Here is a 16492-nt window from a genome sequence, read left to right on the forward strand (position 1 = left end):
GGAAATCCAGTATATCCAGAAACACAGCATCCCAAATTCTCTGTAAGGACTGCAATAGTTCATGAAGGCAGCTCATCACATCAGGTTAATGATAAAAGGTCTAATGATCAATACCTTGTCAGGAATTGCTTAGCTCCATGGGTTAGTTTATTTAAAACAAGTAAAACACACAACAATTTATGAAGCAGACACTGGCAACATTGCACACACATGGAACCCTCAAAGGTAACCTCTCTTAAAAGCAAGGTACTCAACCAGAAATAAAATCTTCTCTAGGGCAATTTGAGATGGGCAATGAATGCTGGTCTAACTAGAAGTATCTATGCCTATGAATGATTAAAAATAAACTTGGTTTATGGCTTTTAATGCAGAGCAATAAAATTCTCCTTTTTTCTGCAAAAAGAAATTTGAACTGGTTTTCATTTGCATTCTGTCTCACATATCAACTGCTCCATGAGGTGTAGGAAACAATCCAATCCATGACTATAAATCAAATATTCAAATTATTTTATGCTTTGAGGAACAGGATTCAAAGAATAAATGAATGATAACTTCTACATGAATTTGTTTTGTATGCTTCAGGCATTCTTGTTTTTTCTACAGAGCTGAACACCGCCATCATGTGGAATTAGAGTCCATTAGCAGGTTTTAGGAAGCACAGTCTGACCAGTGGTACTGGGCTGAATCTTACTTTCTTTGACTAAATCCAAGTAACACGGAGTTTTTGGTAGATTTCTCATCACGCATCTTTCTCACCATAATTTACCAAACTCATCTCATTAATTACTTACCCCACTCCTGTGTTGTCTCTCACATCCAAATTCCACCTCAGCTTACCACATGCCGAGTGTGGAACAGTTCGGCATTTAGCAGATATCCCGGAATTCACTGCCTTCCCTTGAGCTGCACCATCTTTAAAAGGTTCTTATGCACTTGGACAAACATGGTTGGACAGAACTGTCCAGGCATTTGCCCCAAACATGGCAGTATAGGAAAAATTGGCACCCCACTTTTCAGGCATAGACCTGGAGATCCAAGTGGATGGGATGGTGCATTCGGGGCTTCCTCTTTCCTGGGATCAGCAGAGAAGGCCATGATACCAGTCCATGGCAACCTGTTCTGAAGTTGCCACCTGGATCAGTTGCAATAACTGTAATGGTCGTTTCTACTCTGTTAGCTTAAATGCCCCAGACAACTCAGATTGTCTCTATCTCTGCTACTGTACTCTCCTCCTCCCAAGGAGTATGCACTACCACACTCACTTCTACCTGCAACATCTTCCCCACTCTTAACACCACCAGTACATACTCTGTGCTATCTGTTCACTCATCTGTGACCTCACCACCTGCACCAACAATTATAACTTTGTCATCCAGTTTTTCTTCCATAATATCTTTGTTTTTCCCACACTAAAACAGCCCACACTAGGGCAGAAACAGTCAAGATGGGTGATGTATGTATGTATGTCCATTATACAGCTTACCACACCTGTTGAGGAGAGTTTCCCGACTGTGATCATCCTTAGCAGGGCTTGGACTGGTATCAAGGACTGCTCTTGACTTACTATGCCAACACACCCAGAGTGAAGGCTATTCCTTGACTTGATTGAGGTTTGCTGACCACCATAATGTGCTTCCTGGTTTTATCCAGGCTTTGGCTCTGGGATACATGACACAATAAGACAGTTGTAATATGAGCCTGGTATCTCTGGCTGAGAGGCACAGCACAAAGAGGTAAGGTAAGGCAATGTGAATGCTATGAAAGTGAGCAAAGATTCCAGCAATACAGCCTGGTCTGGTCAATGAGCTGCATGTGTGTTCCTGAGTGCACAGTGTCCTCACTGCAGCATTACAATGCTAGGTGCCAGTACAGCCCAAGGTACAGCATTAAAGGGCAGAAGCTTGGTATAAATGGAACTGAGATATGCCATGAGAGCTCTTAGAGGCTGGCATATATTGGATGCCAAGATCCTTGTACATGGGCGACTTGTGGCTGGTGTCAATGGAGTATGTCCTGAAATGGTGATGCCTGATTTCCAGCATGGAGGTAGTTTGGAATAAGTGATGAGCTGAATCTGTTAAGTGCTCACTGGTTGAAAATAGATATAAAATAGCCTGCTTCCAGTTCATTCCACACTGTTCTAGAAAACCATCTTGTACACATTCCAGAATTGATACAGTCTGGGAGTTATTGATGTGCAGTCACTCAAATTTTCTTTCCTTATACTCCGAAGCTCATGGTTGTGGGACCAATCCTTATTTTAGGGGCTCTTACTTTTCACTCTCTTTCCTAGCTCTCTAAACTCTGCTTTTAGCTTGTTCAACTTATGTTGAACCTCTGACCGCTTACTCTCTCACATAAGAATGCCCTGCAGCCACTCAATAACACCTTTGACCTTGCCACCAGGGAGGCAATATATTATCCTGGAATCATGTCTACAGACAGAGATAGGCTTGATTGTCCCTTGTTTGTTGGAAAACTAGTTAGTAAGTGAGATAGACTCAGGGGACTCTTGCGTGATATTCCGAGAATGTTTGGTAACCACCATTCCTCTCAGCCTGTATTCTCCTCACCTTTGTGTGACCACCTCCTTAAGTACACTACTAATATAATTCTCAGCTTCACAGATACACTGCAACATTTCCATACATAACTTGATCCTTGAAACCCAGAACTCAGGTTTTTTGCATTTTTATAGAATCCCTACAGTGTGGAAACAGGCCCATCACCCCACCAGGCCCACACCGACCCTCCTAAGAGTATCATACCCAAACCCATTACTGTACATTTACCTAACCTACATTATGGGTAATTTAGCATGGTCAATTCACCTAACCTGCACATCTTTGGATTGTGGGAGCAAACTGGAGCACCTAGAGGAAACCCACGCAGACACAGGCAGAGTGTGCAAACTCTACACAGACTGTCACTCGAGGCTGGATTCAAATCCAGGTCCCTGGCGCTGTGAGGCAGCAGTGCTAACCACTGAGCCACCATGCCGCAGTCGGTGTCATTTCTTGCACAAGTGATTATTTAGGGCATATGAAGTGTCCACAACTCCTTACATGTCATAGGATGAATCTTCCACTCAGCCAAGCTGCCCTGCTATGCACCAAGCTTATTTTTGGGTGATTTGTTAGTAAATTACATATGTTTTTGGCAGATAAACAAGCAAAATACTGAGCTGTTCACTTGACTGTACTCTGTAGAACATCAGAGGCAAAATGCTGATGTCACCCTGATGTTCTACAACCTGGTTTTTGGACCAACCTATTGGGCCTCTTCTCACTATTTTAACCTATAAAACTCCCAGCCATCCTTCCACTGTTCCAAACTGGCAAATATATTTAAATTCACTAATATCATAGTTAATTAATATCTCACCAACATCAAAAGCTCATCACAGAAAATGTACCTCCAGTGACGAATGAGGGTTGACGAGTTATATTGAGGTGATCAAAGATGCTGACAATGTTCTAATACGGCTTTGGAAAGGAGGGGAGCAATGTCATGAGGTAGAGACCTTTAGGCAGACAGTTCTGGAGTTTCGATATTGTTGCACAAGTGGAGGAATAATGGAAGAACAAAGACTGCATGCCCACAAATTAAGTTGAATTGTGGCAGACTTTGTGGATAAGGTCAAGAAATTCTGAAAGGATTTTTGGGGAATTTCTAACCTGTGCATGTCGAGTTGGGATAGGTGACAGGAAAAGAAGTGTTGAGGTGGCCAGAATGTGTTTGGGAGAATTTTGAATCTGTGACAACTTATATAAGGTGCAAGCAAAGAGGCAGGTAAGGAAAGCAACTGACATAAATGACCGGTTGCATTTTGGAGTTGGTTGAAGGAGAAATGTAGAATAGGAAACCAAAAAAAGTAATTGCTTTTCTTCAAAGAACGTGATAAGATCTTTTTGTTATCCACCAGAGAAGGGATAAGTTTCACACTTCATCAAAAAGTTGACACATCTGACATTTCTCTCAATATTACACTGAAATGTTAGACTAATAAGTGGAGAAGAATTTTCTCTGTGATTCATCCAACCATCTGCCATCACTGCCAGATGATATTTAGTCCATACGCTGGACAAACAGTATATTGGATCAGAACCCCCCATTGAAATTCACTCCACACGTGCCCAGGATCCTAAGATGAACTTTCATCACAGTCTTTGGTCTTAGAATCAAGGAGTCGTTTTAACCTAAACTGTACAAAGGGAAAGCAATCAGGATTGATCAAGTACCTGCTTTAATATCACCATCCAATTTTACTTTGTGTTGCTTTTCAAGGGGCAACCAATTTGCTCCTGTCGGATTTATGCCAGAGTGTTTATCTGGAAAGTATCCACAATTACGTCACCATCTGAACCAATCTGCTCAAGTTGAGGATGAAATATTGCTACATCTTTAAAATATAAAATTCCCAGATGGAACTTTTCAAGGGTTCTGTCGCAGTTAAGTTTTTTTTACGCATTGGCAGGATGCAGTGTTGCAGTAATAGTCTGTTCTAACAACTCAGTTTTCCACTATGTCAGACACTCATCCCTCTGCGTCCTCACATTACTTTGCTGCCTGCAGCATGGGTTACAGAATTTTCAGTGGCTAATGGCAGCAGTTCTGTTTTTCTGTTCAGTTAAGCCAAGTTATGTGAAAGAAGGTTGATAAATGAAGTGTTGACTGACTTTACCCCTTTCCCAAGCAAATCTCCAGGGAGTTAGTCAGTTAACAACTCGAAATCTATCCCTTCTCCTCTTCATTATTTGGCTAATCTAAATTTCAGGCACAACTGAGTTTCAAGTCAATAACAATTGCTGTGATGTGATTGACTAGCTATTGTGGTAGTTAGTGCAAAGCTACAATTATTTTAAGATCAAACTGACAATAATGAAGAATCCCTGCTCTTCCTTTATTCAAGACACTTCCAACATCTGCATCAATCAGTCTGACATCTTATGGTAGAAAACGTTTGTGGGTAACATGATTGCAAGCTGCTCAATGCTGAATCAATCCACATCTGTGGTTTCCACAGAAAATGAATACTTTATGTCTGTCAACATTGCAAGTTGCTTCATCTCAAAATGGCTCAGAAATTATTTGTACATAAGTAACAACTTCATAAATCCATGGAACCTGGAGTGCATCTAATTAAACTAGACGCTGTTATGTAAAACTTGGATCAATCTAGCAATGGATCGCCCAAGTAATTCACTTTATCACATTGATGAATGACTTGAACTGTAAATCCTTAAATGTAAACTGAGTCACAATGATTCTTTTTGGTTTTACTCTTGATCATAGGACACCTTGTTCTGATCAAGCATGGATGTAGTGGATCTCTCCAATTAAGATAGGTGTTGTGATACAAAGAGGGACTAATTGTAGTAATGCTGTTTATTCTTAATTAACATATTTCTCACTAAGCCATGCAACTGTTAAAAAAAACTTTAAATTACAGGGCTACAGTATATACGCACTATATAGATTAGATTAGATTCCCTACAGTATGGAAATAGGCCCTTCAGCCCAAGTCCACACCGATCCTCCGAAGAGTAAACCACTCACATCCATTCCCCTACTCAATATTTACCCCTGACTAACGCACCTAACACCATGGGCAATTGAGCATGGCCAATTCACCTGACCTGTATATCTTTGGACTGTGGGAGGAAACCGGAGCACCCAGAGAAAGCCCATGCAGACATGGGGGGAATGTACAAACTCCACGTGGACAGTCACTTGAAGTTGGAATTGAACGTGGGTCCCTAGCACTGTGAGGCTACAGTGCTAACCACTGAGCCACCATGCTGCCACATATACCATATAATGGTATTTTGTTAATTTATGAAAATAAGTAAAAGCAGATTCGTTCTGCAATAATAATCTGCATTTATATTATTTATTTGTTTGAAGTTATTTACTTTAAACTGGCAATCTGAAGATAGAAGATATGCTAATTTCATACAAATGTTCAAAAGTTCTGATTTCAAATGAGTGTCTCATAATTGTTTAGTTCTTTATAGAGATAATAACATGAGTATATTTTCATGTGATGTGTCTTGACTGAAGAAGGTAAGTGTCACTTACTAGGAGGCAGAATCATTGAATCTGGAGAGTCTCTAAAAACAGGCTTAAAGTCTTTGGATTATTCCAAAACTGACCAATTATTTCTAAAAGTTCTGTTGGCATACTCTCTTCATCTATGGAGTCAGTCAAATTAAACAGGTTCTGTGAATCAGTTTTTAAGGAAAAATAAATGTGATAAACATATTAAACACATTCAAACTTCAGCAGTTTGACAAAGCCAGGTGTGGAATATTCAATGTCCTGTAACAATATGAGTGAAAATAAATATTACTTGGCTGCCAACTATTACATTTCGCACAAATAATCTTCACACATCTGTGAATTCCCTTTAAAATGAATATTTTATGAATATGGAAAGCTGATTCACAACAAGATGGCTCAGAAATGGTTTGTTCACATGTAATAACTTCTGGAAATCCATGGAATGTGGACAGTAAATACAGTAAGGTTATGACTCCTATATTTGTCTATCTCTCACTCTTTACATAACTATTACAAAACCTAAAATGATACCCTTTATTAGCCTGACTAGGAATGCTTGAAGATTAACAACACTGCTTTAATATTATGTGATGATTTCTACATCCTAACGTTATCTGAGGTAACCTCCTTCACTGTCCACTACACCTCCTATTTTGCTGTCAACTACAAACTTACTAACTATACCTCTTATGGTCATATCCAAATCATTTATATAAATGACGAAAAATAGTGCACACAGCACTAATCCTTGTGGCATTCCGCTGGTCACAGGACTCCAGTCTAAAAAACAACCCTCCACCATCATCCTCTGTCTTCTACCTTTGAGTCAGTTCTGTATCCAAATGGCTAGTTCTCCTTGTATTCCATGAGATCTAACCTTGCTAATTAGTCTGCCATGGGGAGCCATGTCGAATGCCTTACTGAAGCCCATGTAGGTCACATCTACCGCTCTGCCCTCAATCCTCTTTGTTACTGCTCCAAAAAACTTAATCAAGTTTGTGAGACATGATTTCCCATGCACAAAGCCATGTTGACTATCCCTAATCTGTTCTTGCCTTTCCAAATACATGTACATCCTGTCCCTCAGGATTCCCTCCAATAACTTGCCCACCACCGACATCAGGCTCACTGGTCTATAGTTCCCTGGTTTGTCCTTCCCCCTTTTCTTAAACAGTGGCACCATATTCATCTTCCAGCACCTCACCTGTGACTATTGATGATACAAATATCCCAGCAAGAGGCCCAGCAATCACTTCCCTAACTTCCCACAGTGTTCTAGGGTATATTTGATCAGGTCCTAGAGATTTATCCAATTTTATGCATTTCAAGACATCCAGCACTTCCTTCTCTGTAATCTGGACATTTTTCAAGATGTCACCATCTATTCCATACATTCTATATTCTATATTTTCCACAGTAAATACTGAACCAAAATACTTGTTTGGTATCTCCCCCATATTCCGCGGCTCCACACAAAGGCCACCTTGCTGATTTTTGAGGGGCCCCGTTGTCTCCCTAGTTATCTTTTTGTCCTTAATGTATTTATAAAAACCCATTGGATTCTCCTTAGTTCTATTTGCCAAAGCTATCTCATGTTCCCTTTTTGCCCTCCTGGTTTCCCTCTTAAGTATACTCCTACTGCCTTTATTCTCTTCTAAGGATTTACTTGATCTCTCCTGTCTATACCTGACATATGCTTCCTTCTTGTTCTTAACCAAACTCTCAATTTCTTTAGTCATCCAGCATTCCCTATACCTACCAGCCTTCCCTTTCACCCTAATAGGAATAGACTGTCTCTGGATTCTTGTTATCTCATTTCTGAAGGCTTCCCATTTTCCAGCCGTCTCTTTACCTGTGAACATCTGCCCCCAATCAGCTTTTGAAAGTTCTTGCCTAATACCATCAAAATTGGCCTTCCTCCAATTTCGAATTTCAACTTTTAGATCTGGTCTATCTTTTTCCATCACTATTTTAAATCTAATAGAATTATGGTTGCTGGTCCCAAAGTGCTCCCCCACTGACACCTCAGTCACCTGCCCTGCCTTATTTCCCAAGAGTAGGTCAAGTTTTGCACCTTCTCTAGTAGGTACATCCACATACTGAATCAGAAAATTGTCTTGAACACACTTAACAAATTCCTCTCTATCTAAACCCTTAACACTATGGCAATCCCAGTTTATGTTTAAAAAGTTAAAACCCCCTACCATAACTACCCTATTATTTTTACAGATAACTGAGATCTCCTTACAAATCTGTTTCTCAATTTCCCGCTGACTATTAGGGGGTCTATAATACAATCCCAATAAGGTGATCATCTATTTCTTATTTCTCAGTTCCACCCAAATAACTTCTCTGGATGTATTTCTGGGAATATCCTCCCTCAGCACAGCTGTAATGCTATCCCTTATCAAAAATGCTACTCCCCCTCCTCTCTTGCCTCCTTTTCTAACCTTCCTGTAGCATTTGTATCCTGGAACATGAAGCTGCCAGTCCTGTTTGTCCCTGAGCCATGTTTCTGTAATTGCTATGATATCCCAGTCCCACATTCCTAACCATGCCCCGAGTTCATCTGCCTCCCCTGTTAGGCCCCTTGCATTGAAATAAATGCAGTTTAATTTTTTAGTCCTACCTTGTCCCTGTCTGCTCTGACTGTTTGACTCACTTCTGTTCTCAACTGTACCAGTCTCAGATTGATATCTTTCCTCACTATTTCCCGGCGTCCCACCACCCCGCCGACCCAACCCCCACCCCCCCACCCACCCACCTTACTAGTTTAAATCCTCCCGAGCAGCTCGAGCAAATTTCCCTGCTAATATATTAGTCCCTTTCCAATTTAAGTGCAATTCGTCCTTCTTGTACAGGTCACTTCTCCCCCAGAAGAGATTCCAATGATCCAAAAATATGAATCCTTCTCCCATACACCAGCTCCTCAGCCATGCATTAATCTGCTCTATCCTCCTATTCTTGCCCTCACTTGCTCATAGCACCAGGAGTAATCCAGATAGTACTACTCTCAAGGACCTCCTTTTTAAATTCCTGCCTAACTCTCTGTAATCACCCTTCAGAATCTCAACTTTTTCCCTTCCTATATCGTTGGTTCCAATGTGAACAATGACCTCTTGCTGGCCCCTCTCCCCGTGAGAACATTCTGCACCCTCTCTGAGACATCCTTGATCCTGGCACCAGGGAAGCAGCATACCTTTCTGATGTTTTGCTGCTGGCCACAGAAACATCTGTCAATACCCCGGACTAGAGAGTCCCCTAACACAATTGATCTCTTGGAACGCAACTTACCCCTCATTACATTAGAGCCACTCTCAATACCAGAAACTTGGCTGTTCGTGCCAAGGTCCCCTGTGAATTGATCACACCCTACATTTTCCAAGACAGCTTACTTGTTTGAAATGGGAATAGCCACAGATGACTCCTGCACTTACTACCTACCTCTCTTATGTTCCCTGGAGTTAACCCATCTATGTGACTGTATCTGTGACTTTACCCCCTTCCTATAACTGCCATCCATCACATAGCATTACTGTTGCAAATTCCTCATTGCCTTTAACTGTCTCTCCAACAGATCCATTCGATCTGATAGGATTTGCAAGCAACAGTATTTATTGCAAGTATAATCACGGTAACCCGTAAACTCTCCTTAAACTCCCACATCTGATAAGAAACGCATATCACTCTACTAAAGGCCATTTTTGCTCCTTCATAATCTACAGACTCAGAAAATAACACTGTCTTATTCCTCTACAAAACACTGCTCCAGGTTAAATTAATAGTTATGGCTTATATTTTAAGTTTAATCAAACGGCATATCTCAAAAGAATATAATCAAGAAAGAATCCACTTTAATCACTACTGCAGCTTTCTGTCGGCCACACGTAAAACTATTCACTTATCTGACTCTGTGCTGTGAACTTTGCACAAACAGTTCCTCCAATATCAGCTGTGAATTTCACTGTTTGTTAATTTTCCCAGACACACTCTGATGTCCAGCAATACATGAATTCAACAGCAAAGGCAGTAACTGTGCAGGATCGCTGAGGTGTCAATTTGTTTCTTCTCTCTCTCTCCCCTCCTGCACTGACCTCACCATGTGCTTCCTTTGTCTGTACTTCTCCCTTTTTAAAACTGCTGTTGTTTTGACTTTTTTTTTCCAAAGTTCCAAAACAATGCAACAGCATATAAAACAGTGACTGCTACTCCTGGAATTCGAGGAAATCACCTCCAGTACTTAAAATGCCTCAAAGAAGGAGCAGTTGTCATAGCCAGAAATTTTTCCCGTCCACCATCTTGAATTACCCAGAATCCTCCAAGAGAAAAACAAAAACAGAGTACATTTAGCCTTTATGTTCAACTTCTATTTTATTTTCATATTTCACATATTTTGATTCCAGGATTCTATACATAAAAAGGTATTAGAAATTCTATCTGCTTTTAACACTATGCATAATTGTAAGATTTTCTTTTGAGAAAGGAAGTAACTCTAATGTTACCTGGGAGAAAGTGAAGACCGCAGATACTGGAGATCAGAGTTCAGAGTGTGTTGCTAGGAAAGCAAGCAGGTCAGGCAGCATCCGAGGAGCAGGAGAATCGACATTTTGGGCAGAATCCCTTCATCAGGAATGTCCTGATAAAGGGCTTATGCCTGAAACGCCGATTCTCCTGCTCCTCGGATGTTGCTTGACCTGCTGTGCTTTCCCAGCAACACACTCTCAGCTATATGTAACCTGTTTGTCATTTTGCTACTTCTGACATCTGGCAAGCTGCCAAGGTAATAAGCAGCTTGATTTGATTTCATTTGATTTATTACTGTGACATATACCAAGGTACAATGAAAGGATAAAGTTTTCAAATGCATTAGAACACACCACCCACTATTATTCATTCTTGGGTTGTTAGTATCATTGGCTAGGCCAACATTTATTGGCCACTCTTAATTGTCTTGACACACTGGTGGTGAGACATCTTCTTCCAATGCAGTCCATAGATGTGAAGTTGGTTGGATATACCACAAGGCTGTTAGAAAGAAGTCTCCAGGATTTTGATCCAGTGATGGAGAAGGAATGGCAATACTTTCAAGTCAGGACAGTGTGTGACTTGAATGGGAACACGCAAATGCTGGTGTCCCATAGATCTGCTCCCTTTGTTCTTCTAGGCAATAAAGATCACATGTTTGGGAAGTGCTGTTGAAGAAGGCTTGGTCACTTGTGCTGGCACTGTTTACTAATGGTGGAGGGGGTGAGTGTTTAAGGCTTTAATGCCAGTCAAGTGGGCTCCTTTGTCTGGAAAGTATCAAGTTTATTGAATATCATTTGAGCTGCACACATTCAGGCAAGTGAAGAGTGTTCCATTACACTTCTGTTTTACACCTTATAGATGGTGCAATTTGGGGAGTTCGGAGACACCTTCGTCTCCAACCTGCTCTTGTAGCCACAGCATTCATATTGGCTAGTCCAGTTCAATAGTGACATTCAAATTTCACTGGCAAAATTCCCCCATTGCTTTCATAAATTCATTGCCTTTCAGCTCAGCTAATTATTTACCTGCTATCCTTCTCCATTCTTTGTGGTACCATGGAATATTCCCTTTGTCCCAGTAAGACTGTAGGCAATGACTCCCTAAGTGCAGTCACCCTTTCCTAGGACCAGCTTCAATTACAACAAGTAGTCTGACCATATGAGATACTTTAGCATAATCTAATAATATAAGCACTTTGCCTGATTCATGAACCCTCAAATTATATTTTGCCATTTTCTAAATATAATTCCTGGATGGAACACCAAATATTTTAAAATTTATTAAAAGTTGCCAATTTTTCATAACAGTTAACTGATCCCCTTCTTTGTAAATTTCATCCTTAATTTATAATAGAATGTTAAAAGTTTCATAACCATCCATCACAAAATTTTTCACTCCTGATTTGAGGAGGCTACAACACCAAGGCCATTTATTGTTTCTTCATTAGTAGCGGGTAACCTGTATCTAGAAATCCACTTCATTCTTCCATTGGTAAGATGGTTTCTGCGCCCAGATCATCAGAGTCGAAACATACCCTGAGAATTTAGATCTGATTTTTCCCATTTTAATACGATCCTAATTTTCTTGGATTTTTATTTTCTTCGCTTCTCACCTTTACCTTTAGGCAACCATTCCCTTCTTCCATGCTCTATTCAGACAGCCAGTGGCTGAAGGGAAGAACTCAGGCAGATGTGCATATGTGTGCATATATATGTATAGAGACACACATGTTAAGAATGCACCTTCTAAGCCAAAAGTCAAATGAATTCCCATGTGAAAAAAAAGTAAAATTAAAATTAAATTGTGATATTGATAGGTTGTATATGCAGGAAAATTATTGGCAAATACAGCACATTGAGGGAAAATACAGACTTGCCCAGGTTGGTTGGAAAAATAGAAACTGAGCGTATCATAGGGATTTCAAAACTTTGTGATGTAGAGGGAGAAGCCTGCTATTTGAGTCACAAAATGTTAGTTTGCAGGTACAGCAAGTAATTTGGAAGGAAAATGGAACTTTATAATTTAATATGAAGGGAATAGATATGAAGTTAAGATGTTTTATTGCAGTTATATTAGACATTATCAAGACCACATCTGAAGTCCTGTGTACTGTGCTGCATAATAATTTGGGTAGTTTCCTGCCAACAACCATCCTGAGAAACAGCAGAAAATAAACCACTAGTGAGTCTTAGCTCATGGGTGAAGTAAAAATCAGTGTTTTCCCAATTAACAGAGTAATTCTGTCAAAGACTTGATGTTCTGTGGAAGTCTCTTCCCTAAAGAACAGTGCTGATTCCTTGAATCGTTTTAAGATTGAATTAGATGCACTGTTGATAGACAAGGAAATCAAGGGCATAAAGAAACGTAGAGTTAAAATTAAATCAGATTAGTAGTGATTTTATTAAATATTGGTACAGTTTTGAGGGACCAAATGGTCTACTTCTGCTCCTAATTTGGACGTCCGTATGTTTGCTGTAATAAACTGCTGCTTTTGGAATACAATCTGTTGGTCTCAGAATGAAACTTGGTTGGACATCAGACATAGCAGCAGCCTATCGGCACCTGGCCTGGTCGGATCGACAGCCCTAACGCTGCAGCCTCATGTGAAACTGATGACATTTACAAAGCCTTTGGAACTTGGTTGTGATAATTACCATGTACTGGAGTATCAGTTTAGGAACAGAAACAGGTTGTCTTCCAGATCTGCCCATATTTGCACTTTTTGGAACAGGGGCCTCTCTGATGTTAGGAGCTGGATGTACAATCAGTAATGTGGGATAAAGAACTGGAAATCGGCTTAAAGCTGCTCCAGATGTCAATCATTTATAGGCCCTCATCTTTTTAGGCAGTCAGCTGAGTTTGCACTTGCTGTTCTCCTGTGCTTAAGTGATTTCAGCATTGTGCTTGGAACTGCATAACTGGGACTAGTGGTCACTTACTCACTAACGAAAAGATTAATGTATTGGCCTCAATCAATTCCAGGTCTTGCAATCAACTGGGGAACACTCTGCTGTGAAGGGCTCCTGTCAGTCTGAAGAAGGGCTTATGCCCGAAACGTCGAATCTCCTGTTCCTTGGATGCTGTCTGACCTGCTGCGCTTTTCCAGCAACACATTTTCAGCTCCTGTCAGTCTGCCTATTACTTTATATTTCTGGTATCATGTGGATGTTGATATATGATACTATTTATGCACATCAGGCTAAAACAGATTATGTTCTAGTTGGAGTGAAATCAAGCACGTTAAAGTTTCAAGAACAGAGCAAACAATGGCTAATTGGATTGAGCACGCACGCAGACAGGATTGACAGTGGTAGGACTAAACAGTGAACAGACATTACCCTACTTCGCTGCTGTGGTGACTGTTGGAGCTCACTTGGCTCATCAATCATATTCATTGGATATTAATAATCCTCAAGGCTGTAGGAAGAAATGTTTGAATCACACATTAGGATTTATACTGCCTTCTGGAATTGTACTTCAGAACATGTGGAACAGAAAGAGACAACTCATAAAACTGAAAAGCTGTAGCATGGGCTGTAGTTATCAACAACTTCTAAACCAGAAATCATAATAATGCAGTAATTCTGATAACGATATTATTGTCTATAGATTCTTCCTTCATCGCTACTGAACAATCTTTTGTATTTTCCTCTAAGAGAACTAAATGATTTTAAGCACAATTTTGAATCATTTAGCTATTCATTAAAAAGACAAAATTGATTAAAAAAGAAAACTGTCAGCCTATTCTCATTTCTGATTTCAGCTTTCTGATCAGTCTGCATCATCATCACGTAATCCAAAGCATCCAGCAGGATACACACATGTAAGGAGTGCCATTGAAAATACTGACTGTTGTATCATTTGTTGAGATGTAAAAGAAAGATGACAGAAGTGATCATCCCACCATAGATCTCTAATGAACATTTGAAAAGAGTAAATATAATTCAAAATTAGGTGTGCAACATGTGAATCGACTACTTGTATAATGAGGAAAATATTTAGGATCGTTCAGAACCAGACAGAGACCTTAAAGTATTTCAGTGCAGTTGAAAAATAAATATGCAATTATTTAATTTTTGAAAGGAAGAATGAAATCTGTTTTCATTTTGAGTTTTACCTTCCTTTACCTTTTTCACCTTCTCTTTTGATATATCTTCCAAACGGGACAAGTGATGAAAAACGAAGCAAAGGTCATGTGAGAAAAAAATACATGGAGTGCTCTGCTTGGAAATGTGGTGTGGCCATGTTCAGTTGAGGCATTCAAGACGGCAATGGATCATTATTTGGATAGAAATGGTGTGCAGAGATGTCAGGAAATGGCAGTAGAGAATAGAACTGCTGTAGGCAAGATGGGCTGAAAAGTCGCTTTCTACTTTGTAACAACTCTGTGAATAGTGACAATTGCATAAAAGAAGTAACCAGCTCTATTAATTTTGGGATTTACATTATCACTTTCTACTTTTTTTTTGATTGGGTTGATTGTGTTAACTGGGAAAATTGATCCTTAGACTCAATTGGGTAGCTTTTGTAGTAGAGCTGCCAAGTTGCCTAAAGATCTAGTATTGCAGAATATGGTACTTTATAAAATCCAGGCAACAGTCTGCAATACATAAGCTTTCAACCTTTGAATACTTTAAAGGTTTCTTCTTCACATGCTATTTAATAAATGACAAATCCAACTGCCTGAGGTAAATATTCAATAAGCAGAGTTTCCTAATAGTATCTTGTCACTACCAATAAAACATGGGGGCTCCCCCATGTTAGAAACAGCATTTGGTTCAACGCAACTTAGTTGTTCAATCATCCTCAAGGAACACATACACTCAACATCAGTAGCTGCAATTTCTGTTGCCTAGCAATAAACAGCTTCAAAATGCTGTCTTCACAATCAGTCTCGAGCTGCATTGTTTTGATATGCAACCAATATTAGGAAACATTTCACAATGATATTAAATAACATTCAAAACTGAATATAGTCACTGGACTGAGGAACTCCCCATCAATAAACAAGTCTCTAAGTATATTTTTAAAGATTGATTGAATGAGTTCCATTATTTACAAATTATGTTCCTCATATTTCCATATTTTAAGAAAGACTTAGCTCACGTTTTGTAATTGCAAGGGGTAGGAATGATTTGTGGCTACTTTCAAGCAGTAAATTAGACTGCCAAAACATAATATAATGTTGTACAAACAATCACTTAACAATTAGAAATAATGTTAAAAAAACAGTCTATTACACAAAAAGATTATAGCATTCTAAACACTAACAAATTTATATACAAATAGATACTTATGCAAATACATTTTTATTTCTTTATAGTATAGAGAGCTGTAGGGAGAGGTTGAATAAGCTAAGGCTGTTTTCCCTGCAGGATCGAAGGCTGACCTTATAGAGGTCTATAAAATTATGAGGGGCATGGATAGGATAAAAAGACAAAGTCTCTTCCCTGGGGTGGGGGAATGCAGAACTAGAGGGCATAGGTTTAGGATGAGAGGGGAAAGATAAAAAAGAGACCTATGGGGCATCTTTTTCATGCAGAGGGTGGTGTGTATGGAATGAGCTGTCAGAAGAAGTGGTGGAGGCTAGTACAATTGCAAAATTTAAAATGCATTGGATGATTATATGAATAGGAAGGGTTTGGAGGGATATGGGCTAGGTGTTGGCAGGTGGGACTTGATTGGGTTGGGATATCTAGTCTGCATGGATGAGTTGGATCGAAGGGTCTGTTTCCATGTGGTACATCTCTATGACTCTAAGTTGTTGTGGCTATCCCAGTGTTAGAACCACAGTGTTGAAGTACAGCAGCAATTGTCTGTTGTCCACAGGTTATCATGGTTGTGGGAAAACCACAAATTTTCATCATCTGATTTTAATAACTTGGACATTCATGAGGTAAAA

At 39.7% G+C, this 16492-nt stretch overlaps 1 pseudogene; it reads left to right on the plus strand.

The window, feature by feature from the left end:
* The first annotated feature begins 13055 nt into the window (after nucleotides 1–13055).
* Nucleotides 13056–14161, plus strand: LOC132826596 (4-hydroxybenzoate polyprenyltransferase, mitochondrial-like; annotated as a pseudogene).
* The last annotated feature ends 2331 nt before the right edge of the window (nucleotides 14162–16492 follow it).

This window comes from Hemiscyllium ocellatum, chromosome 23 (genome assembly GCF_020745735.1).
Source record: "Hemiscyllium ocellatum isolate sHemOce1 chromosome 23, sHemOce1.pat.X.cur, whole genome shotgun sequence".
NCBI classification, from domain to species: Eukaryota; Metazoa; Chordata; class Chondrichthyes; order Orectolobiformes; family Hemiscylliidae; genus Hemiscyllium; species Hemiscyllium ocellatum.